Source organism: Trachypithecus francoisi, unplaced genomic scaffold (genome assembly GCF_009764315.1).
Source record: "Trachypithecus francoisi isolate TF-2019V2 unplaced genomic scaffold, Tfra_2.0 Contig01554, whole genome shotgun sequence".
Classification (NCBI taxonomy): domain Eukaryota; kingdom Metazoa; phylum Chordata; class Mammalia; order Primates; family Cercopithecidae; genus Trachypithecus; species Trachypithecus francoisi.
Window position 1 is genome coordinate 4,061,344 of NW_022681439.1, and position 25,630 is coordinate 4,086,973.

Consider the following 25,630-nt stretch of genomic DNA (forward strand, 5'->3'; position numbering starts at 1 on the left):
GGGACCGCTTCTGCCCGAACCGGCGCGGGGGATCCCTGCCTGCCGCGTTGGCGGGGGCGGGGTGGGGGAGAGGGCGCCGTCGCTTATTTCATTCATTCAGAAGCCGCTGCAGGGGCTGGGGGTGGCGAGGCTGTGGACCCTACAGAACAGCCTTTGAAAGCTCCACTTTGTTGTTCTGAGAACGTACCCACCAAACACTCCAGCTACGTACAAACAGAAAAGGGTGGCTGTCACCGCGAAGGAACCTAGGAGCTGCGTCAGGATTTCTACAGAGGAGGAGAAGGACCTTGGGGGGCGGAAATCGGCTTGGCACAGGAGTCCCGGGAGACCTGCCACCTCGCCCGGCTAGTTTTTTGTATTTTTCAGTAGAGACGGGGTTTCACCGAGTTAGCCAGGATGGTCTCGATCTCCTGACCTCGTGATCCGCCCGTCTCGGCCTCCCAAAGTGCTGGGATTACAGGCTTGAGCCACCGCGCCCGGCCTTGATGGAATTTTCTATCAGTGTCTTATAAATCACTTTTGAGAGGTAAAAATAACTTTTGAAACAGAAACAGGCTATGTGTGGTGGCTCGCGCCTGTAATCCCAGCACTTTGGGAGGCTGAGGCATGCAGATCACCTGAGGTCACGAGTTCCAGACCAGCCTGGCCCAAATGGTGAAACCCAGTCTCTACTAAAAATACAAAAATTGGCCGGGCGAGGTGGTATGTGCGCCTGTAATCCCAGCTACTTGAGAGGCTGAGGCAGGAGAATTGCTTGAGCCTGGGAAGTGGAGGTTGCGGTGAGCCAAGATCACGCCATTGCACTCCAACCTGGGCAAGACTCCGTCTCAAAAAAAAAAAAAAAAAGAAGAAGAAGAAAAGAAATAGGTTGGGCACGGTGGCTCAGGCCTGTAATCCCAGCACTTTGGGAGGCTGAGGCGGGCAGATCACGAGGTCAGGAGTTCAAGACCAGCCTGACCAGCATGGTGAAACCTCGTCTCTACTAAAAATATAAAAATTAGCTGAGTGTGGTGGCGTATGCCCATAATCCCAGCTATTTGAGAGGCTGAGGCAGGAGGATCCCTTGAACCAGGGAGTCAGAGGTTGTAGTGAACCGAGATCATGCTATTGCATTCCAACCTGGGCAAGACTCTATCTCAAAGAAAATAAAAGAAATAAATTACTACCAGAGTAGAATTCATCCCTTCCTGGGACATCTAGGAAAGCTTCATGGAGAAAGGAACGTACAGCATATTTACTTGTGTATGTTCCTTCCTGCCCTCACTGGATCTTAAGCGCCACCTGGGCAAGGATTTTTACCTGTGTTGTTCCCCCCGCTTCATCCCAGCACATTGCAGGCTGTCTGGCCCATAGCAGAGGATGGAGAAATGTCCGTTGAGTGGATGTGTAATGAATGAAGTAGGCCTTGAAGTTAAGGAGAATTTTGGCTTAACCTGCTAGATTTGGGGATCAGGGTTCAGGGCCTGGGGAACAGCTCTCAGAACTTACAGAGAGACCTGACTTACATGTGTAAAAGCTGTTTGCTTGTTGAACATCTGTAAAAGAGACCTAAGTTAACACCTGAAAGAGATGAAAACATATGTCCTCACAAAAATCCGCCAGGCACAGAGGGCTCACGCCCGTAATCCCAGCACTTTGGGAGGCGGAGGTGGGCAGATTGCTTGAGCCTAGGAGTTCAAGACCAGCCTGGGCAACATAGTGAGACCCCATCTCTAAACCAAAAGTTAATAACATATATATATATATAAACTTGCACCATTATTTACAGCATTATAAAGCAGCATTATTTACAATAACCAAAAGGTGAAAACAACTCAAATGTCCATCCATTAAAAACCATTGCATGAATAAACAGTCATAAATGCACCAAATGGAGTATGATTATTCAGTCGTAAAAAGGAATGAAGTAGGTGACACACGCTACAACAGTGATAAACCTTGAAAACATCTGCTAAGTAAAATAAGCCAGGCCCAAAGGACCCTGTATTGTATGATTCCATGAAATCCTCGGAATACGCAAATCTATAGATAGCAGCTAGATTCATAATTGCCTTTAGGCTGGGGGCGTGCACATGGGAGGTTAGGTAGGTGACAGCTAAAAGGTGTGGGGTTTCTCTGGGGGCTAATATGAATTTCTTTTTTTTTTTTTCTGAGACAGAGTCTTGCTCTGTCGCCCAGGCTGGCGTGCAGTGGCACGATCTCGCCTCACTGCAACCTCCGCCTCCCGGGTTCAAGCAATTCTCCTGCCTCAGCCTCCTGAGTAACTGGGATTGCAGGCACCCACCAGCATGCCCAGCTAATTTTTGTATTTTTAGTAGAGATGAGGTTTCACCATGTTGGCCAGGCTGGTCTCAATCTCCTGACCTCGTGATCCACCTGCCTTGGCCCCCAAAGTGCTGGGAATTACAGGCGTGAGCCACCGCGCCCAGCCATGAATGTTCTAAAATTGATTTGTGATGATTGCACAACTCTGTGAATATACTAAAAATGATTAAACTGTGCACTTTAAAGGGTGAATATTTATGTCAATTCTATCTCAGTAAAGCTGTTACCAAAACAAACAAACAAAAACAAAAACTAAAAAACAAAAAGTTGATTTTGGAAGTCCTGAAAACAACTCTTCCCGCCCCCACCCTCTAAATGAGACCCTATTGAGAGGTCTCTTTTCTGAGGAAATGCCCAATTTGTTCTCCTTTATTTTACAAACCCTTGTAAATCTGATTGCCTCTGACCTCCAACAGTTTCTAAATCCCGGAAGTGAGACTGTGGTGAACGGTTTTTAATGGATGCTCTCTGTAGATATGCAGTGGGTTCTTCTGTAGTTGACAATTGGAGCCTGACGGTTTTGGGATGGGCCAGTTCTTTCTCCCAGGTATGGGCTCCACAGAGTGCCGCCTGATAAGAGTGAATCCTCTCTAACCTCTCTTTCCTCCCAATTAGTGCTTAAACCCATTAGTTCAAATTTGTTTAGAGTTCAAGGTCTTGCAAGATCAGACCAACCTTCCTACCCAAATCTGTTTAAAACAGGCCAGGCGCAGTGGCTCACGCCTGTAATCCCAGCACTTTGGGAGGCCTAGGCGGGCGGATTGCTTGAGCCCAGGAGTTTGAGACCAGCCTGGCCAGCATGATGAAACCGCATCTCTACTAAGAATACAAAAATTAGCTGAATGTGGTGGCGCTGTAGTCCCAGTTCCTGGGGAGGTTGAGGCGGAATTGCATAAACCCAGGAAACAGAGGTGGTGGTGAGCTGAGATGGCGCCACCACATTTCAGCCTGGGCGACAGATTGAGTCTCCATCTCAAAAAAAAAAAAAAAAAAAAAACTTTTCCTCCAGGCCTTTCATGAGCCTGAAGGATTGATGTCCTGCGACCTCCAGCAGATGGAAGGAGTGTGTCTTTGAAGGAGCATTTCTCACCTCCCTTGACACCCCCCATTCATCTGAACCCACAGGTGGAACTACCATGGAGCAGGGCTTCCTGTCGGGCTTGGGGAAAAGGTTTAAATGCTCCCTCGCACAGGGGTCTCCTTTCCCAACACTCTTGTTTTACTCCTCACAGCCAGGGTGAGAAAAAAAAAAATGAGGCCCCGAAATCCTGGCTTGGATCCTAGTCCCACAGTTACATCCCTCTCCCAGTGTCAGAACATGGTGTTGTGAGGAATACATTTCAATTGGATTCTACAGGAGACACCAGCCACATGGCTTACAGATACAGCGTGCGCTGGTCACAAAGCCCCTCCCATTTTCTAATACCCACGGCCAGATACGCTGAAGGTTCTAGTCTTACAAAAAACATTGACAGTAGTAACGGCTGGCAAGTATGTGCTACAGTGGAAGTTCTCGTATGTTGTTGGTGGGAGAACGAGAGTACAGCCACCTTGTTTTAAGAAACACTTCGGCATTTTTAAAATTTTTGAGGCAGAGTCTCACTCTGTTACCCAGGCTGGAGTGAAGTGGTGCAACCTTGGCTCACTGCAACCTCTGTCTCCCAGGTTCAAGTGATTCTCCTGCCTCAGCCTCCCTTGTAGCTGGGATTATAGGCACATGCCACCACACCCAGCTAATTTTTTTTTTTGTTTTTTGAGATGGAGTCTTGCTCTGTTGCCCAAGCTGGAGCTGGAACTGGAGTGCAGTGGCTTGATCACAGCTCACTGCAGCCTCAACCTGTCATGCTCAAACAATCCTCTTGCCTAAGCCTCCCAATTAGCTGGGACTATAGGTGCATGCCACCATGCTCAGCTAATATTTATTTTTTGTAGAGATGGGATCTTGCTATATTGCCCAGGCTGGTCTCAAACTCCTAACCTCAAGCAATTCTCCTGCCTTTGGCCTCCCAAAGTGCGGAGATTACAGGCATGAGCCACCATGCCTGATCTTGAGAACATTTTTATTTCAACAAGGTAGTGAGCACAAAACGAGGGGCAAGGCCAGTCATCCCTCCACAAATGTTGGCTGAGAACCTGGCCTGTGACAGGCACTACAAACTGGAAGTTCAAGGGAAATTTTGCTATAAGCCACCTAGATTTGGTGGCATATGTATTAGTAATCAAAGTAAATTTCCTTGAAGATAAGTGCAACAGCAAGTGATCCTTCCTATATTCATTTAAAAATCTTGGCCGGGCGCGGTGGCTCACGCCTGTAATCCCAGGACTTTGGGAGGCTGAGGTGGGCGGATCACGAGGTCAGGAGATCAAGACCATCCTGGCTAACACGGTGAAACCCCGTCTCTACTAAAAATACAAAAAATTAGCTGGGCGTGGTGGCGGGCACCTGTAGTCCCAGCCACTCGGGAGGCTGAGGCAGGAGAATGGCGTGAACCTGGGAAGTGGAGTTTGCAGTGAGCCAAGATCGCGCCACTGCACTCCAGCCTGGGCAACAGAGCAAAATTCCGTCTCAGAAAAAAAAAAAAAATCTTTGTGTTGTGTTGGCCAAGCATGGTGGCTCATGCCTGTAATCCCAGCACTTTTGGGAGGCAGAGGCAGGAGGATCCCTTGAGCCTAGGAGTTCGAGACAAGCCTGGGCAACATGGTGAAAGCCCGTCTTTACAAAAAGCACAAAAATTAGCTGGGCATGGTGGTGCATGCCTGTGGTCCCAGCTACTTGGTAGGCTGAGGTGGGAGGATCCCTTGAGCCTGAGAGCTGAAGGCTACAGTGAGCCAAGACTGCCACTGCACTCCAGCCTGGGCAACAGAGACCTCGTCTCCAAAAAACAAACAAAAGAAAACTCTGTGTTGTTTCCTGATTTATAATTAGAGGTAGTATTCATTCATTTTTTTATACTGCAACCAAGAATCTTCATTGGTTTCACATATAATTCTGGCTGGCTGCCTGGCTGATATTTGATGTCTACCTCTACACTGTTAAGCCATCCTAAATGGTAGTACCTCTTCGCTGCCTGTGGCTATAGTCAGAAGAGAGTTCAGTAGTCCTTGTTAAGAAGGTACCTTGGGGACTGAAGATGTATTCATCAGGGTGATAATGCAAGCTGCTATAACAAACAAGCCTACCCAACAATGGTTAATTTCTTATTCAGGTTGGAGACCATGCGGGTTGGGAAGTGGGGAGATGCTGTGCTTTGAGGTTCCTGAGGGACTTGGGCTGCTTTGGGATGCACCACCGTCTCCTACACATGGAGCCCAGGGTCCCTGCTCCAGGGAAGGGAGACAATGGGAAAAACTCTCATGTCTTGAAAACCACCCCAGTCAGTGAGCAAGATATGTGCTCCATTGATGACAACTGTCTGAGTATCACAGGTTTGGGGAATGTGGTTAAGCTGCATTCCCAGGAAAAAAAATACAATTTGGGGGAGCTCCAGCTTATCTGGGCCGTGGGTTTACGGTCCTGGTTCTACCATGTCCCCACTGGTTCCTTGGGTAAGTTCATTAAACTCCATGGGTCCTTCCTCATCTGTAGAAGGGTTGTGATGATGGGCTGGTGTCACAAGGCTGTTGTGAGATGAGGGAGTTAGTACCCCTGGTATTCAGTGAGAGCAAGCTCAGTTAACATTAGCTACCAGCCCTGCAAACCACCTGCGCTCCTGTAACTCCTTGTAGTTTACAGTGCATTCTCATCTTCGTAACCGTTTCTACTTTTAGCTTCTCAGCAAGCTGTGGGGTAGGCATTTCACAGATGAGAAAACCGAAGAGAGGCTGGGAGATTTGCCAAGGTCACATGGCACTTATACAGCTCAGCCTCCTGACGGTCCAGCAGTTTTCCTGTCTCTTTGCTGAGATCGCAGTTACCACCTTGAGTGCAATGTGGTCCCCTGGGCCCACCCCAAATCTGCCGGGAAGTTTGCGAAGAAATCTGAGTCACAGAAAAATGACGCATCTACTTCAGATCCTGTATCTTGGTGTTTCATGGAATATTTTGGAGTGTTTTAGTCCTAGGTAGTAAATTTGACTTCGCTATCTGTGAAAAATAGATCTGTGTTGTCAACGGTGGACACTGAATGTCCACCTGGCAAACTTACCAGCTCAGTTTCTGTGGACAAGAAAAGGAAACAATTGGGAAGCACCCCAATCAGGGTTTCTCAATCATTTTTGGCCCAGTCTGTGGTCCAAATGGAAGAGACAGGCCAGGTGTGGTGGCTCATGCCTATAATCCCAGGACTTTGGGAGGCCAAGGCAGGTGGATCACCTGAGGTCAGGAGTTCAAGACCAGTCTGGCCAACATGGCGAAACCCTGGCTCTACTAAAAATACAAAAAACTTAGCCATGTGTGGTGGTGGGTGCCTGTAATCTCAGCTACTTGGGAGGCTGAGGCAGGAGAATCACTTGAGCCCAGGGGCGGAGATTTCAGTGAGCCGAGATCACGCCACTTTACTCCAGCCTGGGCCAAAAAGCAAAACTCTGTCTCAAAACAAACAAACAAACAAACAAACGAGATATTTCGGTACCACAGGCCAGCAGAAAGAGCTTGTGAATGACACTTCTTTTGTGGGTGGAGTAAACGTAGACAGTAAACCGTTTCCATGCATCATTGTTACTCTGACTTATTTATTTATTTGTTTGTTTGTTTTTTGATATGGAGTCTCGATCTGTCACCCAGGCTGTAGTGCAGTGGTGCGATCTTGGCTCACTATAACCTCCACCTCCTGGGTTCAAGCAATTCTTTTGCCTCAGCCTCCCGAGTAGCTGGGATTACAGGTGCCCGCCACCACACCTATCTAATTTCTGTATTTTTAGTAGAGATGGAGATTCACCATGTTGGCCAGACTGGTCTTAAACTCCTGACTGCAAGTGATCTGCCAGTCTCAGCCTCCCAAAGTGCTGGGATTACAGGCATGAGACACCGCACCCAGCCTATTTATTTATTTAATTAATTTTTTTTTTGAGACAGTATCTCGCCGGGTTACCCAGGCTGGAGTGCAGTGGCGCAATCACGGCTCACTGTAGACTCAGCCTCCTGGGCTCAAGCGATTCTCTCACTTCAGCCTTCCAAGTAGCTAGGACTATAGGTGTGTGCCACCACACCTAGCTAATTTTTATTTTTTTATTTTTTTATTTTGAGATGAAGTCTTGCTCTGTTGCTCAGGCTGGAGTGCAGTGGCGCAATCTCGTCTCACTGCTGCCTCTGCTCCCTGGGTTTTCTCCTGCTTTAGCCTCCCAAGTAGCTGGGATTACAGGTGTGTACCACCATGCCCGGCTAATTTTTTGTATTTTTCATAGACATGTGGTCTTGCCATGTTGCCCAGGCTGGTCTCGAACTCCTGACCTCGTGTGGTCCACCAGCCTCAGCCTCTCAAAGTTCTTGGACTACAGGCATGAGCCACCATGCCTGGCCACCTGGCTAATTTTTGTATTTTTTGTAGAGATGGATTTTTGCCATGTTGCCCAGGCTGGTCTCAAACTTCTGGGCTCAAGCACTCCTCCTGCCTTGGCCTCCCAAAGTGCTGGGATTACAGGCATGGGCCACCACACCTGACCTGCTCTGACTTACTTAGATACCAGTGAGATCATCCATGGAGAAGGTCTAAGGGCTTTATGGATTTCATTATCATTGGCATGCTCACCATAGATGGCCATGAAATCATTTTCAAAAATGTACTCATCTTTAAAGAAGTGTTTTTATTATTTGTGAGTTTTGCTTTGGTTGAGGATGTCTTTGGAGTTTAGAAATCCATGTTGAGGCATGGAATAATTTGTTTTCCCAGATGTTTACCTGCCTGAGCATATGACCCTTGTTCGTTTATTTAGGGTTCTGTGTGGGCAAGAGGACCTAATTGGCAGATGTGTCTGTGACTAGACACAGACGACATTTTTCTTTTGTTAGCCATCTTGTTTGTGTGTATGGAGGGAAGTGGTGGATTACTCACCCGGGAACATGTGGGAAGCTGGTGAAATTTTGCAACAAGAGCTGGGAAGGGCTTGAACGTTTTATAGGGGCAGGGTACCTCTTCAGTCTCAGGTCAGCTGGCTTAACGAGAGCTCAGGTTGACTGCCTTTCCACTGGAAGTGTCCTTCAGAACCGGAACCAGGCCGGGCACTGTGGCTTACTCCTGTAATCCCATGGGAGGCCGAGGCAGGTGGATCACCTGAGGTCAGGTGTTACAGACCAGCCTGGCCAACATGGTGAAACCCCGTCTCCATGAAAAATACAAAAAAAAAAATTAGGCTGAGCGCAGTGGCAGGTGCCTGGAATCCTAGCTACTCCTCGGGGAGGCTGAGGCAGGAGAATCTCTTGAACCTGGGAGGTGGAGATTGCAGTGAGTCGAGATTGCGCCACTGCACTCCAGCCTGAGCGACAGAGTGAGACTCCGTCTCAAAAAAAAAGAAGAAGAAAAACAGGAACAGGAGTTTCCTGGAAGATTGACTGGGGTTGGGGTTGCAGGCGAGTGAGCCTATCAGAGAAGGGAGCCTCCTGCCAACAGAAGGGAGCTGGCATGCGGAGGCAGGGTGGGAGCGCGGCCGGGCCTGTCGTCAGAGTGGCTGTGGTACTACTGGGCCAGATGTCAATCTGGAGCCAAGGGTGGAGACCGAGCTTTGCCCAAGCCTTTATGATGAATCAGCCCATTAGCTCAAGACCGGGGCAGGAAGGGAACCAGGGTCTGTGTGTGTAAGACAGTCCTGAGTTAATTTAGACAAAAGTATTGTGCTCTGTTCATTTATCCCTTTTATTCTTTTTTCTTTTCATGCTTGGCCTTTAGGTTTCTATGTGTGGCCTCTCCTCCTTTTAGATCTAGGTAAAATGGACAAAAACCTTCTGTTTTCGTGGTGTCTGGTGGCTTAAAGCTGTCTCTAAGATGTTTGCAAGCCTCCAGGCAGAGGGAAGTGCTGGTGGAGGAGGCTGTGGTTGTTTTTCATTCATACTTTGATGTCTTGTCTCTAAGAGGACGCTTTCTGCATGTCTGTCTCTTGGGCATGCTGCTTGATCTGGCTGTAAAATTCAGCCTCTTGCTTGATATCTATGTACACGGGAATCATAGTGAGTTTAGACTTTTCTGGAGGCTTAGGGGTAGGCAATGAGGATGAGGAGGGATTGACCAAGAGATAGAGGAGGGATTTACTTTGTAGAAATGCATCCAGAACACGGGCGTTGCCTTTCAGATAACATTGTTTGGTGACCCAGGCTAGATTTCATTTCACCCTGAACTTCTCATTTTTTGGTTCCCTCTCACCCTCATTCTCAGATTTCCCTCCGTTCCTTTCAGTGGCAAAACAACCCATTTCTTCTCTGTCCCCTGAAGAACAGCCTCCCTCATGATCTACAGGCTCAGAGCTGACTTTCATCCCACAAGATGTAATCTGCCCCAACCAGGTCCTCCAGGCTAAAGATAGTTCCTTCACTGGTTAGAGTTCTGGTGCCAGCTGTTCTCTCTCTTTTTAATTTCACTTCTCTAGAAAAGCTTCTTAAGAAATTCCAGCCTTGCTTAGCTCGACGGAGGGGGTCAGGGCAGGACTGCTGGTGGGGTCATGTGTGCTTGAACACCAAATCTTCTTGTAGCTTCCATGGTTCCCAACATGCCCATAGGAAGCAGATGGGCTGGCCAGGGGGGCGCCTAGCAGGGAGATAATGGGGGTGGAGTGGGGCCCCTTTTTCTCTGTTGGCTTGGTCTGGTGCTGGTGTCCCATAAGCTCTCCCAGAAGAATGACCTCGTTCTACAAACGTACCCACTTAGGCAATTTGCACTAAAGTTTCATCTTAAAAATGCATGTGAAATTGGACTTATACTCCATGAAATATTCATGTTTGTATTAATGTAAAAATAATGTCCTTCTAAATTAGCTGGGAGTGGTGGTGTGCGCCTTTAGTCCCAGCTACTTGGGAGGCTGAGGCAGGAGTATCACTTGGACCAAGGAGGCAGAGGTTGTGGTGAGCTGACATCGCGCCATTGCACTCCAGCCTGGGTGACAGAGGGAGATTCTGTCCCAAGAAATGAAATAAAATAAAATGAAATAATGTCGTTCTCTAGGCTTGCAGTGTTCATCTATTATTTTGCCTTCCATGTGCCAGGCACCGCACCAGTCAGTGGGAACTGAATGTCAGTCCCCCTGGCATGGAACTGGCGTCTAGGTTGGAGAAGACAGATGTCAATCAGTCAGCCCAACCAGAGACAGTGTGCTTATCTCCCAGCAGCAGGCCCTCGGGGGCCTGATAACCCGGGTTATCAAGTGCTGTCTTATGCTTCTCCAAGGGATTTCTGTAGCTGTTCCCACATCAGGCCCACAGCAGCACCTAGTAGACATCAGCTGGATGGGGTAAATGTGTGAATTATAAAGTCCAACTCTGGTTCTCATCTAGAAGCGTGGTACAGCCACTCTTGGTTAGGGCTAAAATCCAGGGAATGGAATGCAAAATCATTTTTCATTGAGGGTCTTCAGAGAGGACCAGGCACACCCTTAATGGAGCGTTGAGGAGGATTAGGCCCAGAGAGATAACATGGGCCTGCGGCTCATTCAAGCTGGAACTCCTGCAGTCCCCTGCCCCACTCTGCCTGTCCTTGAGACACACCCAGATGTCCACAAACAGAGACACTCACATGATGCTGGTGTGACCTGGGCCAGAGATAACAAATGCCAAGGTCATAGTGTTGATCCCAGCACTCCCCCAGTCCCTGGCTGCCTGTTGGAGAGTAGGTCAAGGGTATGGAGCTGAGCAGGGTGCTCGGAGCCACTGGGATGGGCCGGCAGGAATGTGCTCTCTGTGAACCATCTTCGGTCCATTACTGGCTGGGTACTTGCTTTAATTAGGTGGATGACAACCCTGGAGCTCCCCCGACTCCTATAGTGGTTTCCCCTCTGAAAGGGGTTCAGGGACCTCCTGAGGGTCTTCTTAGGGGTCTCTAGGGGCAGCCCGAATGAGCCACACAGGTATGCCTCAGTGTCCTTTTGTTTATCTCACTGCAAGGCAGGGTGAAGGAGGGAGAACAAGCTTTGGGGGCCAGCACAGGTGAGCCTGAACCCAGGCTCTGTGCTGTCTTGTTGGTGCCTCCCTGGGTGAGTCCCACAGGTTTTCCCAGGCTCAGGTTTATTCTCTGCAGCGTGGGGATAGTATATTTTTCACAAAACAGAGGGAAAGATTAAACACAACAGGCCGGGCGCGGTGGCTCACACCTGTAATCCCAGCACTTTGGGAGGCTGAGGTGGGATCACCTGAGGTCCAGAGTTTGAGACCAGCCTGGCCAACATGCTGAAACCCAGTCTCTACTAAAAATACAAAAACTAGCCAGGGGCCAGGTGCGGTGGCTCACTCTTGTAATCTCAGCACTTTGGGAGGTTGAGGCAGGTGGATCACTTGAGGTCAGGAGTTCGTGACCAGCCTGGCCAACAAGGCGAAACACTGTCTCTACTAAAAATACAAAAGATTAGCTGGATGTGGTGGCGTGTGCCTCCCAGCTACTCAGGAGGCTGAGCAGGAGACTTGCTTGAACCCGGGAGGCAGAAGTTGCTGTGATTTGAGATGGCGCCACTGCACTCCAGCCTGAGCGACAGAGCGAGACTGCATCTCAAAAAAAAAAAAAAAAAAAGATTAGATATAGCATACGTCATGTGCCTAGCACAGTGCTCGGTGGATTGGAGGGGTTAGGCTGCAGGTAATAGTTGGCACCATAATTACTGTTGTTCTGCGAGGGACCCCACTCTCTGATACCCATGAGCACAGGGACTGAGATGGGAGTTTGTGCAACACTCAGCACCACCTTCAGAGTATGCAAGGAATGGCTAAAGGTGGACTTAAGTATTGAGGACTTGACCCGGCACAGTGACTCATGCCTGTAATCCCAGCACTTTGAGAGGCCGAAACAGGAGGATCACTTGAGCCCAGGAGTTCAGGATATGCCAGGACAACATAGGGAGACCCTGTCTCTACATAAAATTAAAAATCTGGCTGGGCACGATGGCTCACGCCTGTAATCCCAGCACTTTGGTAGGCTGAGGTGAGCGGATCACCTGAGGTCAGGAGTTCAAGACCAGCCTGGCCAACATGGTGAAACCCCATCTCTACCAAAAATACAAAAATTAGCTGGGCCTGGTGGCGTGTGCCTGTAATCCCAGCTACTCAGGAGGCTCAGACGGGAGATTCGCTTGAACCCAGGAGGCGGAGGTTGCAGTGAACCAAGATCGTGCCATCGCACTCCAGCCTGGGCGACAAGAGCGAAACTCCATCTCCAAAAAAAAAAAAAGAAAAATTAGTCGGGTGGTGGCATTTGCTTGTGGTCCCAGCTACTGGGGGAGGCTGAGGTGGGAGGATTACTTAAGCCCAGGAGGTGGAGGCTGAAGGAAGCTGTGATTGTGCCACTGCACTCTAGCCTGGGCAAGACTGAGATTCTGTCTCAAAAAAAAAAAAAAAAAGGTATTGAGGACTTGATGGAGTTTCCTCCTCATGCCAGTGGTCATCAGGCCCGTGTGACTTTGCTGTGGTTGAGACTGAAGCCAGGCAAAGGCGTTAAATTGGTGTTGCCCAGCCTACCCGTAGAATCAGCAAGAACTCTCTCCCATTGGAAGGTCCTTCAGTTACTGATCTGGTTAGTAGCTAGATTCAGTTAAATTCTAGAATATTTTTAGTGAAACGTTCATTTGATTAGGCAACTTGATATGGTAAAAAGAATGTGCATTTTGGCCAGGTGTAGTGACTCACACCTGAAATCCCAGTACTTTGGGAGGCCGAGGCGGGTGGATGACTTGAGGTCAGGAGTTTAAGACCAGCCTGGCCAACATGGTGAAATCCTGTATCTACTAAAATTTCAAAAATTAGCCGGGCATGGTGGCGGGCACCTGTAATCCCAGTTTACTGGGGAGGCTGAGGCATGAGAATCGCTTGAACCCAGGAGGCAGAGGTCGCAGGGAGCCGAAATCAAGTCATTGCACTCTAGCCTGGGCAATAGAGCAAGTCTCAGTCTCAAAAAAACAAAACAAAACAAAACAAAACATGCCAGTTTTGTGACCATACAAACCTGATTGCAAAGCCTGGCTCTGGCACTCACTATGAGCTGAGTCAAATTAGCTGACTTCTCTGAGCCTTGATTTCTTCTGCAGGATAGAAAAAAAAAAAGTCAGTATAGCTCTAAGGGTGAAATGAAATACACCAGGTGTATTTCTTTGCTTGGGCCACTATAATGAATACCACAGACTGGGCAGTTTAAACTATGCATTCATTTTTTTACTGTTCTGGAGGCTGGCAAGTCCAAAACCAAGGTATCAGAAGTTTCATTTCTTCTGAGGCCTCTCTCTTTGGCTTGCAGATGGGTGCCTTCTCACTATGTGCTCACATGGTCTCTCCTCCGTATGTATCTGTCTCCAAACCTCTTTTTTTTTTTTTTTGAGACGGAGTCTCTCTCTGTCCCCCAGGCTGGAGTGCAATGGCACGATCTCGGCTCACTGCAACCTCCACCTCCCAGCTTCAAGCCATTCTCCTACCTCAGCCTCCCGAGTAGTTGGGATTACAGGTGCCCATCACCATGTCCGGCTAATTTGTATATTTTTTCTTTAGTAGAGATGGGGTTTCCCTATGTTGGTCAAGCTGGTCTTGAACTCCTGACCTCAGGTGATCTGCCCACCTCGGCCTCCCTAAGTGCTGGGATTACAGGCGTGAGCCACTGTGCCCGGCCTCCAAACCTCTTTTTTTATGGACACATGGAATTAAAGCCTACCTGTATGACCTCATTTTGACTTATGGCTGGGCACAGTAGCCCATGTCTGTAATCCTAGCACTTTGGGAGGCTGAGGGGGGAGGATTGCTTGAGTCTAGGAGATTAAGACCAGCTTAGGCAATAAGCAGTTGGCCTTGTCTCTACAAAAACACTCCATTTCTTTCTTCTTTTTTTTTTTTTTTTTTGCGACAGAGTCTTGCTCTGTCGCCCAGGCTGGAGGGCAGTGGCACAATCTCGGCTCACTGCAACCTCCATCTCCCAGGTTCAAGCGATTCTCCTGCCTCAGCTTCCCAAGTAGCTGGGACTACCTGCGCGTGCCACCACGCCTGGCTCATTTTTGTATTTTCAGTAGAGACAGGGTTTCACCATGTTAGCCAGTTTGGTCTCGAACTCCTGATCTCAAGTGATCCACCCACCTTGGCCTCCCAAAGTGCTGGCATTACAGGCGTGAACCACTGTGCCCGGCCGGCCCCCATTTCTTTTCTTTTTCTTTCTCTTTTTTTCTGAGACAGAGTTTCTCTCTTGTCGCCCAGGTTGGAGTGCAGTGGAGCCATCTCGGCTCACTGCAACCTCCGCCTCTCAGGTTCAAGCGATTCTCCTACCTCAGCCTCCCAAGTAGCTGGGATTACAGGCATGTGCCACCACGCCCAGCTAAATTTTGTATTTTTAGTAGAGACAGAGTTTTTCCATGTTTTTTTTTTTTATTTTTTGTACTTTTGTTGTAACGCCTCCCTATTAAGTTTTTTTTTTTTTTTTTTTTTGAGATGGAGTCTCACTCTTGTCCCCCAGGCTGGATGGAGTGCAGTGGCATGATCTTGGCTCACTGAACCTCTGCCTCCTGGGTTCAAACAATTCTTCTGCCTCAGCCTCCCTCGTAGCTGGAATTATAGGCATGTGCTACAATGCCCAGCTAATTTTTGTATATTTACTAGAGACGGGTTTTACCATGTTGGCCAGGATGGTCTCAAACTCCTGACCTCAAGTGATCCACCCACCTCAGCCTCCCAGAGTGCTGGGATTACAGGCATGAGCCACTGTGCCCGGTCGGCCTGCATTTCATGGCAAAAAAAAAAAAAAAAAAAAAAAATCATAATTAACTTACCTCCTCAAAAATCCTATCTCCAGATAGTCACATTCTGAGGGACTGGCAGTTAGGACTTAAATGTATGAATTATTGGGGGACACAGTTCACCACTGTAGCTGTTTGTTTTATATCTATATATTTGTTCAAGACAGAGTTTCATTGTCGCCCAGGCTGGAGTGCAGTGGTGCAGTCACAGCTCACTGCAGCCTCAGCCTTCTAGGCTCAAGCAATTCTCCTGCCTCAGTCTCCCAAGTAGCTGGGACCACAGGCATGCACCACCAGTCCCAGCTAATTTTTGTATTTTTTGTAAAGATGAGGTTTTGCCATGTTGTGGCTGATCTCAAACTCCTGACCTCAAGCAATTGGCCCATCTCGGCCTCCCAAAATGCTAGGACTTCAGGCGTGAGCCACTACCCTCTGTCTGGCTGCTCTTATTACAAGAGCTCTCAGTTCCTTCCTGCAGCGCCTCCTCATTCTGGACTGTTTCCATGGTTTGGGAGTTGGTGATTCTGCAGGGGGTGCTTGTGATATTTTTTCAGAGTTTCATGGGAAAAGCTGACGTCAGGAGGAGAAAAACATGTAAAGCCTGCTCAGCATCATCTAGATGCAGGGTCTACTCTCTGGTATTTTTCTTGGGCTAGGAGTACTGAGGAATTGTTTGCTTTTTCGGGAATTCACGGAAATGTGTTGCAACCAAGTCAGAGGAGGAGAAGAAATAGGCGGGATAGTGGTTCTCACACAGATCCAGGTGCTGTTCCTTCAGGAAGCAATGCGATCATCAACACTAGGAAAAAAAGAGTGTTTTTTCTTCTAATTTCTCTAATTTCTGACATTCAGACTCACCATTCAGTCCCTGCACTTTCCCCTTCCTTACATTCAAGTAGCCTCATGAAGTCCTGCTCTTTGTTGTAATAAATAATTACATTGTTCCACTTGTAAAAATGTTGGCCAGTTACGGCAAGTCTGATGTAGCAAACCTGTCCTAAATATTTTATGGATTTCTAAAAGCCGACTCTGTGGTTTGAGCTGAAAGTAGTCTCTTTCTGGAGTAGTCTCAGATCGCTGTGCGCTCAAGGATAGGTCACTCCCTTCGGGTAGTTATTGAAGCAAATTTTTATCTCTGGGTGCAAGGTAAAAACGGCTCTGGAATTTTCAAAGACAGATTTAAAAATATACGTTTTGTATACATAACAAGTACATATAAATGGTAATAATAGTTAACATGTACTTTCAATGCACAATATCGTTCAGTCCTTGTATCAATCTTTTAAGACCTTTTAACAGATGAGGAAACTGAGGCACAAGGAATGAAGTAACCTACCCAAGATCCCAGATCGGCCAGCAGTAAAGGCAGGACATGAACTCAGTTCAGCGACTGGTATTCAGCAAAGATGGCCGGGGCAGTGACGGAGAGAGACTGAGAGAGATGGAGGGCTCTTCTTGAGCCGGCAGGGTGGGAAGAACATGGCGTGGGACAGAAAGCGGAGTGAGCCCCAGAGATTCCCTCAAGGAGCTGGAATTCTAGCTGGGGATCCGCATGAGTTAGCATTCAGCACACACATACTTACTCACAAATGCTGTGTCAGGGAGGGTGGGGAGGAGAGGCTGGAATTCAGACTGAGAGACTCAGGAAGGGTTTACCATAGAGGCTTCGGAGCAAGACGGGAAGACGGGGATTTCTTTCTTTGAATCTTCTGACAGTAAAATCTAGCTGGGAAGAGGACTAGAGGTGCCCGGAAAGAGCAGCTGAGGGAGGGAGGTTAAGCACCAGGAAGGAATGGTGGCCACAGTAGACCGTGGGGCATTCTTTTGAAGAAGTTTCACATGGAGTCTTTCATAGCCATGCCTTTGAAATGTGTTTTGGCTGCTCTCTGTACTTCAAATGCCCTCCCCTCTCTCCATTTCCACCTGGGAGCTCAGGCCAAGAATGAATGCGTCTGTTTTCCGCAGCATTATTGATCCCTGTGGTGGGAGGTGAACTCTGCCTCTCCTAAGCCTGCTGGAGTTCATTCTTGGTCATCACCTTGCCAGTGGCCTTGCAGGTATTATACCTTGCAGCATAAGTGCCACTACCCTGGGTTGCCCTGGAGGGAGGGATGGCACCCTACACTTCCCTGCCCTCACTCAGGACTGGTTCCTGTTCCTGCCTGCCTCCTCCCTCAGCCCCTTCCTGCTAAATGAGTCCATGGAGGAGTTATGGGAGCCCCTCAGGCAATCCCCCACCAGTCTCAGGAGGTCTTGGCACTCACTACGCAATACATTTAGAATTCTCTGGGAAGCAGATGGAACTGAACCATGACTGTTATCGACTCTCGAGATACCTCCCCAAGATTTGTGTTCCCCTTTACCAGAAAATATGCCAGGCAGAGAAAAGAGAAAGTGTCATGCCAGAAGGATCCCTTGCAAAAGTCCCCTGGGTCTACAATCTACACTTGCTTTTTTCTGTTTCAATTTGACAGTTAAAAAACAAGAGCCTAGCCCATCATTATTCTAAATAAGGCAAGAGAAGCATACAGGATGCCTTCCTGAGCCCCTTCTCTGCACCAGGGGAAGAAAGAAAAGAGGCTTTACGTGTATCTGCAGAGGGTCTTCCAGAGCGTGGCTGCAGGGTCCAGGCGACCTGTCAATGGTGGTAAGGACCCCGGTCAGCCGGGCAGCGAAGATGCCCCTTTGGCGTGGGACGTCCCCCATATTGCATGGCATTACTTTGCACAGGGACCGAGATGGTGAAAACATGTTGCCTGGTCTCTGTCTCTTGGTGTCCAGAAACTTCCTCGTTACTGTGACGGAAGCATCCAGACAAGGCTAGTCTGGAGAGGCCACTGATGTCCTGGGTGCTCCTGAGGCTGCAGCCTCCTGCAAGCTCCCACTCCACAGCCAGGACTGGCGAGGCCTTCGGAGGCCCCGGAGGTTTGCTTTGCCGAATCTGCTTTGAGGGTCATGGAAACAGAGTCTGACCCCGTAACCAGCCCCACGCCTTCCTTCCTCCCTTCTGTTCATTTTCCCAGTGATGCTTAGAGGGCTCCTTCTGTTGGCCATGCCTGCCCACCCTGCTCTCCTGGTCCTAGGCCCAGATCACACCTGATTCTCCTCTGTCTCCAGGATGCACTGAATGGCTGTGTGATTGCCCATGGCACAACCTTAGGGGGTGCCACTCACATAAAGGGTGAGGTGAATTGCACTGAGGAACACAGTAGCCCATGAGCTCCGTCCACAGCTCAGAAACAGTCCTGGTTAGGGCGGAGTCCATCAGAGGCTCCCCGGGTTGGCAATTCAGGGTTTTTGTTGCTGTTGTTTTGAGACAGGATCTTGCTCTGTCGTCCAGGCTGGAGTGCAGTGGTACAATCATGGCTCCCTGCAGCCTCGATCTCCTGGGCTCAACTGATCCTCCCACCTCGGCCTCCTAAGTAGCTGGAAACACAAGCATGCACAACCACGCCTACCTAATTTTTTCTTTTCTTTTCTTTTTCTTTTTTTTTTTTCCACCTATGTAACAACTGAAGATCCCAGCTAATTATTTTTTTTTTAAAGATGGGGTCTTGCTATGTTGCCCAGGCTGGTCTTGAACTCCTGGACTCATGTGATCCTCACACCTCAGCCTCCCAAAAATGCTGAGGTTACAAGTATGAGCTGCCACATCCAGCATTTTTATTTTTATTTTTTTTGAGACAAGGTCTCACTCTGTTGCTCAGGCTCGAGTGCAATGGCACAATCATGGTTCACTGCAGCCTCAAACTCCTAGGCTTCAGCCATCCTCCTGCCTCAGCCTCCCAAGTAGCTGGGACCACAGGTGTGTGTCACCACACCTAGCTAAATAAATAAATAAATAAATAATTTTTATTATTTTGTAGAGATAGGGGCTCCCTATGTTGCCCAGGCTGGTCTTGACCTCCTGGCCTCAAGTGATCCTACCACCTTGAATCCTCAAAGCGCTGGGATTATAGCCATGACCCACCATGCCTATCCCTATTTCTCTTTTTTCTAAAAGAAAAAGTTCAGTGACAATGACAAGTGGTAATTAATATGTGGCCTCATGTTGGGGAGAAACTAAAAGAGGGAGGAGGAAAAGTGGAACGTGTAAGCCTTAAATAAAGAGGGTAGCTTCCACTCAGTTCTAGCAGATTCCTGCCAAGAGAGGATGATAGCAGAATGTTGCCATGGCTTCTGGCTTATTCGCTAGAAGTAGAAATCCATATTTTTGGATGAAGCTTCCTGCTTTTTAAATGTTGGCTCAAATGAAAGACAGAACAGGAATAGAGGCAAGAGGAGAGGGTGACTTGGAGCAGGGGCTTGCAGGGAGGTGTGAGAAGTGAGAATATTCTGAAGGCAGAGATTTCCTCATGGGTGGGGTGTGGGCTCCTCCTAATGACCCCCTGCCTCCTGCTTTCTCCCTCACCCCCGGCATGCCAGTCTCAACGTAGCACCCAAGGGCTTCTTTAAAATCCAAGTCCAATCATATACTCCTCTGCTCAAAGGCCACCAATCGCACCCACACCATCAAAGTAAAAGCCCAGGCCCAGGAAGTAGAATGGGGGCTGCCAAGGGCTGGGGAAGGGGGATCTAGTGTTTATTTATTTATTTATTTATTTATTTATTTTTGAGACGGAGTCTCGCTCTGTCACCCAGGCTGGAGTGCACTGGCCAGATCTCAGCTCACTGCAAGCTCTGCCTCCCGGGTTTACGCCATTCTCCTGCCTCAGCCTCCCGAGTAGTTGGGACTACAGGCGCCGCCACCTCGCCCGGCTAGTTTTTTGTATTTTTTAGTAGAGACGGGGTTTCACCGTATTAGCCAGGATGGTCTTGATCTCCTGACCTTGTGATCCGCCCGCCTCGGCCTCCCAAAGTGCTGGGATTACAGGCTTGAGCCACCGCGCCCGGCCTCTAGTGTTTAATAGGTGCAGCCTCTCAGCTGGCGGATGAGAAAGTTCTGGAGATGGATGGTGGAGATGGTTGTGCAACAATGGGAATGCCATAAGCGTGGGTGGGGAAGACTTCAGAGGAGGAAGTTTTATGGGGGAGAGCAGGAGCTCAGTTTTGGGCATGTCAAGAATGAGATGCCTTATTAAACATTCAAGCCAAGACGCTGAACAGAGCTGAGTCTGGAGTTTACAGAGAGCCGAACTGGGGACATGGATTTGCAATCAATCAGTGCACAGAGGGCAGCAGTTCTATGGGACTGAGAGTTCACCAGTGTAGCGAGAACAGCCAAAACCAAACCAAACCAAAACACTCTCCACAGGTCCCAGGAGTGAGCCAAATACTTGAAGGTGAAAAGGTCAGCCATCCAAGGAGGGACCAGGAAGGGGAAGAGGAGGGGCAGCATCGAGGGAGGGAGGACCGCGGGAAGGGTGTGTGCTTTGGTCGTGGGCTTGGGCAGAGTGGCATATTGGGAGCTCCGTACCATCAGGGTTTGTGCCTGCACGAATCGGTCTCCAGCCACTGCTAAATCTGAGGGCCATCGGGAGGCAGTTCAGGGTTTGGAGTTGTGTGAGGAGACAAGGTTGGGGTGGGAACTGAGGAGCAGTGCAGGAGGGCTGGGCGTGTGGAGAGGTGCCCCAGTGGAGGGAGTGTGTGGGTTGGGGAGTGTGTGGGTTGGGGAGAAGCTGTTCAGAGGGGTCCACTGTGGGCCCCAAATGCTGGGGCCGATTCCTAGAGTAAAGAAGATGGACATATCCTCTAGGGACCTGCACTGTCCCCTCTCACCCCCGTAAGAATGGTCTGAGGCTGCTCATAGAAGTCTCCTCAGTCAACTGACTTGGGGGTTGACAGGGTCTGATGGTGAGAGCCAAGAACGGGAAGGCCTGCGAAAATGAGGCCTGGTCTGTGGTGTGGGTCTAAATAGTGACTTCCCCCAAATTCACACGGTGATACCCTAAGTCCAACTACCTTAGAATGTGACTATATTTGGAGATAAAGTGTTGATTTTTGTTTTGTTTTAGAGATAGGATCTTGCTCTGTTGCTCAGGCTGGAGTGCAGTGGCACAATCATGGCTCACTGTAGCCTCTACTGTCTGGGCTCAAGTGATCCTCCTGCCTCAGCCTTCTGAGTAGCTGGGACTGCAGGCATGTGCCACCACACCCAGTTAATTTTTTAAAATTTTTGTAGGGACAGAGTCTCACTATGTTGCCCTGCTGGTCTCAAACTCCTGGGCTCAAGCAATCTTTTCTCTCCCACCTCCCAAAGTGCTGAGATTACAGTGTGAGCCACCACACCCAGTCTTTGGAGACAAGGTCTTTAAAGAGGTAGTTAAGTTAAATGAAGCTGTTAGGGTGGGCTCTAATTCAATCTGATTGGTGTCCTTATAGGAGGAGGGAGAGACATGAAGGCTGCACATACGCAGAAAAGAAGAAAAAAAAAAAGAAAAAAAAGAAAAACGTGGGAACACAGAGAAGGAATAGCCTCAGGAGAAACCAGCCGTGCCAACACCTTGATCTCAGACTTCTAAGCTCCAGAACTATGAGAAAATGAATGCCTACTGTTACAGAAGCCCGAGCAAACTAACACAGCCTGGCGTTTTTGCTCTGAGGTTTACAGGATTGATTGGAATTTATGAGAATAGATTTATAGTTGTGCAACTCAATGCTATTCAGGGGTTTTTCCCAGCGTGATTCCTTTGGTGAAACAGTGGCCCCCACTTCCACCTGTCTGCCCAAACCCAGGCCAGTGAAAGCATCCATTCACCCGTCCATTCAGTTGTTTACTCATTTGTTCAACACATATTTATTGAGGACTTACTGTAAAGGTCTTATAAAAGGTAATGAAACTTTGTCCATATCAGGGTTAGACATGGCTAAGTTCTGGGGAATTAGAACATGTTATTAATCTCCATAACAAATACAGCTTTCGATGACACACACAAACAAATGAAAACAGACACAAAGTCCCGATCAGTTTTTGGAAATAATCCAAAAAATAAATGGAAGTTTCAGTTCCATAAACAACTGGGATCTAGAAATCAGATAATTCCATATTATATTGAAAATGAGGAAATCGGGCCAGGCGTCAGCATGTTGGGAGGCTGAGGTGGGCAGATCACTTGAGGTCAGAAGTTCAAGACCATCCTGGCCAACATGGTGAAACCCTATCTCTACTAAAAATACAAAAATCAGCCAGGTGTGCTGGCACATGCCTGTAATCCCATCTGTTCAGGAGGCTGAGGCACGAGAATTGCTTGAACCTGGGTGGCAGAGGTTGTAGTGGGCCAAGTTTGTGCCACTGCAGTCAGCCTGGGTTACAGAATGCGGATCTGTCTCAAAACGAAAAAAAAAAAAGAGGAAATCTAGGGTTTGACTCTAGCTCTTTTATATGGTTTGGCTGTGTCCCCATCCAAATCTCCTCTTGAATTGTAACTCCAACAATTCCCATGTGTCATGAGAGGAACCCAGTGGGTGGCAATTGAATTATGGGGGCAGATCTTTCCTACACTGTTCCTGTGACAGTGAATGAGTTTCACGAAGTCTGCTGGCTTTAAAAATGGGAGCTTCCCTGCACAAGTTCTCTTCTCTTGTCTGTCCCCATGTGAGATGTGACTTTTGCATTCCACCATGACTTTGAGGCCTCCTCAGCCATGTGGAACTTTAAGTCCATCAAACCTCTTTCTTTCGTAGATTGCTCAGTCTCTGATACGTCTTTATCAGCAGCCTAAAAATGGACTAATATTACCTTGTATACTGTTTGGTTCCTAAATGCTCTTCTGGGAGACAGGCCCCACAATGTCCACCAAAGCCGGGCTGCTTTCTGGGGTAGAAAGAGCTTGATGAAGATTAATATCTTTGTGTTGAGTGAACTCTGAGATGGCTCCCTGGGGTCCCTGACTCCTGGTGTTCACACCCTTGTGTAATGTCCCCCATTGTGTGCGAGCAGGATCTTCGATTTCGTTCTAACAAACAGAGAAGAGCAAAGATGATAGGATGTCACCTCTGTGAATACAAGATGATGACTTGTGTCTTGGTGGCAGACTGTCTCCTTTATAAGCGTTCATAGAGCAAGTTGCTTGGTTAGGGAGGCCCACAAGATAAGAAACACAGGGCGCCTTCTGGGCAAAAACACCTAGGAATCAAGGGTCTCAGTTCAACTGCCTAAAAGCCATTGAGTCATGTCAACAACCAAAAAGTGAACTTGGATTCTCCCCCGGTTGGGCCTTTGGATACGACGCAACCTTTGCTAACATCTTGAGTGTGGTCTTGTGAGAGACCGTAAAATGGAGGAACCAGCTGAGCTGTGTCCAGATTACTGACTCACAGAAACTGTGAGAGAACGTGTGTGTGTGTGTGTGTGTGTTTGAGACAGAATCTTGCTTTGTCACCCAGGCTGGAGTGCAGTGGCATGATCATAGCTCACTGCATCTTTGAACTCCTGGGCTCAAGTGATCCTCCTGCCTCACCCTTCTGAGTAGCTAGGATGGCAGGCACACATCACCATGCCCAGCTAATTTAAAAACTTTCATTTTTTGGTAGAGATGATATCTCACTATGTTGCTGAGGCTGATCTCAAACTGCTGGCCTCAAGTGATCCTCACACCTCAGCCTCCCAAAGTATTGGGATTACAGGTGTGAGCCACTACACCCTGCCAATGTGTGTTGTTTTAGGTGCTAAATTTGTGCTGATTTGTCACTCAGCAGTAAATAGCTAAGACAAGCTTAAACAAGGGTTTTGAGATGGTAGAATAAAGATTCTCTGGGGTCCAATTAACATTGGCCTGAGGCAGATTCCCTGAACAGAAAAGGAAGGGCCCAGTAAATTTGAGTCCTCTGGGATGAGGCCCCTTGCCGCTAAACCCTCAGATTCCTTGGAGTGCATTGGCACGATCTCAGCTCACTGCAACCTCCACCTCCCAGGTTCATGTAATCCTCCTGCTTCAGCCTCCCAAGTAGCTGGGATTATAGGCGCACATTACCACACTCGGCTAATTTTTTTGTTGTTGTATTTTTAGTAGAGATGGAGTTTCACGATGTTGGCCATACTGGTCTTGAACTCCTGACCTCGTGACCCACCTGCCTCGGCCTTCCAAAGTGCTGGGATTACAGGCATGAGCCACCGTGCCTGGCCTTTCTTTTCTTTTCTTTTCTTTTCTTTTTTTTCTTTCTTTTTTCTTTTTGAGACGGAGTCTTGCTGTGTCACCCAGGCTGTGGAGTGCCGTGGAGTGACCTTGGCTCACTGCAACCTCCGCCTCCCAGGTTCAGGTGATTCTTCTGCCTCAGCCTCCGGAGTAACTGGGACCACAGGAGGGGACGTGCCACCGCACCTGGCTAATTTTTGTAGTTTTAGTAGAGATGGGGCTTTGCCATGTTAGCCAGTCTGGTCTCAAACTTCTGACTTCAGGCTATCCACCACCTTGGTCTCCCAAAGTGCTGGGATTACAGGTGTGAGCCACCACACCTGGTCACTTTCTTTCTTTTTTTTTTTCTTTCTTTTTTCTTTTTGAGACGGAGTCTTGCTGTGTCACCCAGGCTGTGGAGTGCCGTGGAGTGACCTTGGCTCACTGCAACCTCCGCCTCCCAGGTTCAGGTGATTCTTCTGCCTCAGCCTCCGGAGTAACTGGGACCACAGGAGGGGACGTGCCACCGCACCTGGCTAATTTTTGTAGTTTTAGTAGAGATGGGGCTTTGCCATGTTAGCCAGTCTGGTCTCAAACTTCTGACTTCAGGCTATCCACCACCTTGGTCTCCCAAAGTGCTGGGATTACAGGTGTGAGCCACCACACCTGGTCACTTTCTTTCTTTTTATTTTTGTGTATTTGTTGTATGTTTTTAGATTTGAGGTTACTGTGAGGGTTGCAAATATCTTGTAAACAATTATTTTAAAGGGATGACAACTTATTTATGCAATAAACAAAAACCAAACTAACAAACAAGCAAAAAGAAAACTAATAAAAATTCTACACTTTAACTTGATCTCCCTGCGTACTATTTATTTATTTTTTTGAGACAGAGTCTCACTTTGTCACCTAGGCTGGAGTGCAGTGGCACGATCTCGGCTCACTGCAACCTCCGCCCCCCAGGTTCAAGCAATTCTCCTAGCTCAGCCTCTCTAGTAGCTGGGATTACAGGTGCGTGCTAATTTTTAGATTGTCATGCCTGGTTAATTTTTGTATTTTTAGTAGAGACAGGGTTTCACCATGTTGGCCAGGTTGGTCTCGAACACCTGACCTCAGGTGATCCACCTGCCTCCCCCTCCCAAAGTACTGGGATTATAGGAATGAGTCACCATGCCTGGCCCATTGTTTCTATTTATAACTTATTGTACTGTCTATGAGTTGAAAAGTCATGGTAGTGATTTTTTTTTTGATTGGTTCATCTTTTAGTCTTCTTCCTCAAGATGAGTAGTTTACACACAACAATTATAGTGTTATATATATTATTTTCGGTTTTTCTGTTTACTTACCAGTGAGTTTTGCACCTTCATAGGATTTCCTATTGCTCATTAATGTCCTTTTCTTTCAGATTGAAGAACTTCCTT

The 25,630-nt window shown here is 48.1% G+C and overlaps 1 long non-coding RNA gene across 1 annotated transcript; it reads left to right on the forward strand.

The window, feature by feature from the left end:
* The first annotated feature begins 20,219 nt into the window (after positions 1–20,219).
* Positions 20,220–21,516, forward strand: LOC117062771. Its single transcript, XR_004428579.1, has 2 exons — positions 20,220–20,446; positions 21,478–21,516. It is a non-coding gene; the product is annotated as an uncharacterized LOC117062771 (long non-coding RNA).
* The last annotated feature ends 4,114 nt before the right edge of the window (positions 21,517–25,630 follow it).